Raw genomic sequence first — 2,187 nt, forward strand, 5'->3', positions numbered from 1 at the left:
CCCTTAAATCCTATAGGATTCTTCCCCTGTCCATTCTAACAGATAATGCAAGCATTTATTTTGAACACAGATAGCACATCTCCTCAAAGAAAATTCTGGAAAGCAGATTTTTCTTCTTTGTTTTTCCTAAACTTAACAGAAAATTCTGAGTCACGTTTTTCTGTCTTTATTTCTCCTGGGGATACTTTCACTTACCCATATCCCCCTCACCATCCTCTATTGGTAAAATACACTTGAGCTTTTCAATTTCCCATTTCAAAGGTATTATGGGCTTGTGGGTTTATATATATATATATATATATATATGCACATATATATACATATATATAAACAGTATGTTCACAAAAAATTATCTTTTGTGAACATGCTGTTTTCCACTGTGTTACATGGTTGGGTGTTTTGTTTTGCTTTGTTTTGCCTTGTTTTTAATGTATCTATGCTTTTGTTTTGGAATTTCCACAATGGAATCTTTATATGGTATTGCATTAATTTATCTAACAAAATTGGACTTTTGTTTTATTTCATGAAGGAGAATCTTTCAAGTTTCCTAAGATGGCTTTGTTAACTAAATAATAAAAGAAGCCCTAGAGTCAGAGTGAATATTTTTTTTTTCATTATGGTTTGAATTCCTTAACAGCTCTGAAAAAGAAAGTCATGACAATCTGCGTCCATAAAGATTAAAGGGAAACCCACTGTCATGGAGTTGGTTCTGTCCCTCAGAGGTCCTCCATTGGTTCCATAGATTTTAAATATTTTTTTTTTATCTTAACAGGACTATATTGTTTACTTTTAGAGAGTGGCTAGTGGGTTAAAATTATCGTCATTTTGATTATCAGAAGCCCAACATGTTACTCTCTGTGTCACCATGTCACATGGAAACTCTCTATGGCAGTTTGATACTAAGCTATTTGGACACTATTGACAGAATCAACTTAACAGTGAATTGTTATTTAAAGCATACAGACAACACTTGAAAATTCCTACATAATACTGGGTAGACCATGAAGACAGAGGTAGGGAGGTGGAAATATGCCTGGGTTACACAGTTCACTAATCAATCTCAGGAAAGGTGTGGATCATGATTCAATCAATTGTTTATGTGCATATGACCTGCGTTTGTATAATACAATAAAGATAGTTAAAGGCTATAAACGTGAAATTTTCTTGGACTTTTTAGGTTTTGAACAATGTCCATCCATAGGAAAAAGTTGTACATCCTGAGGACAAAGATATTTTCCAATGAGACACCTCCAGAAATCATCATAATTGTCTTAAGTTATCAAACTCTTTTAAATGACCACCACTAAGTGAAAATTAACTCATAGTTGGTCTTCCAGATCATCTCTAAACCTATAAATCATAAGTGAATGAGAAAGAAAGATTGTTCATTTTTTTTTCTCAGAACATTTGATACAATTGAACCATCAGAGAGGCAAGGCCCCTGAGTTAGCAGACTCTCCTTGAACTTGGTGAGTTTTTCTTCCAGTGAATTATCAAACCCAAAAGGAGAAGTATGAGACAGACAGTCAGAGGTTGGAGTGTTAAGTGAACTCCCCAAGGATGTAACTGTGATTCTAAAGGGGAAGCGGGTAACCACCCTTAAATGTGTGGGCAGCAAGGCAGGAGGGTGATTTCCCCAAGCTTCTGGCTGGCTGACATAATGCCTTTTTGGCAGTCTGAAGGAGTACTGTGTCTTTGTATTTTGTAAATTCTGATCCAATTCTGGGTTGCTGGGTCAGAGAAGTGTTACTTTGGCAGCTGGTCTGAGGGATGATGTGTTTTTTTCTGATAAGTACTTACACAATGCCAGATGGTTAGGGTTAGAAGGAGTAAAGGCTTGGCAGTTGGTGACAAAGATGGAGAAGTGGTGAGGTGAGGACTACATCTTTCTCCACATTCAGGGATTAAATCTGTGCTAATTCTTGTCATGCACTCCATTACTCTTTTTATTTTGTCCAGCATCAGTCACAATATTTGGCACAGAGTAGCAACACAAAAATAAGTGGTGAGTCAATAAAGAAGTGAAAATATTACTGCTTCAAATAGGGTTTTATAAAATGAGGAATCAGAATTCAAGTGAAAATGGCAAATGCTGTTTTTCAATAAAGTTGAGCAAATTATAACAAATTATAATTCAATAACAAGATAGTTTTGTTAACATAGGAAAAAAATATTTTTCCACGGAAC

The sequence above is a fragment of the Elephantulus edwardii genome, unplaced genomic scaffold (assembly GCF_000299155.1).
Source record: "Elephantulus edwardii isolate Elephantulus edwardi_28Jun2011 unplaced genomic scaffold, EleEdw1.0 scaffold00159, whole genome shotgun sequence".
In the NCBI taxonomy this organism is placed as follows: Eukaryota; Metazoa; Chordata; class Mammalia; order Macroscelidea; family Macroscelididae; genus Elephantulus; species Elephantulus edwardii.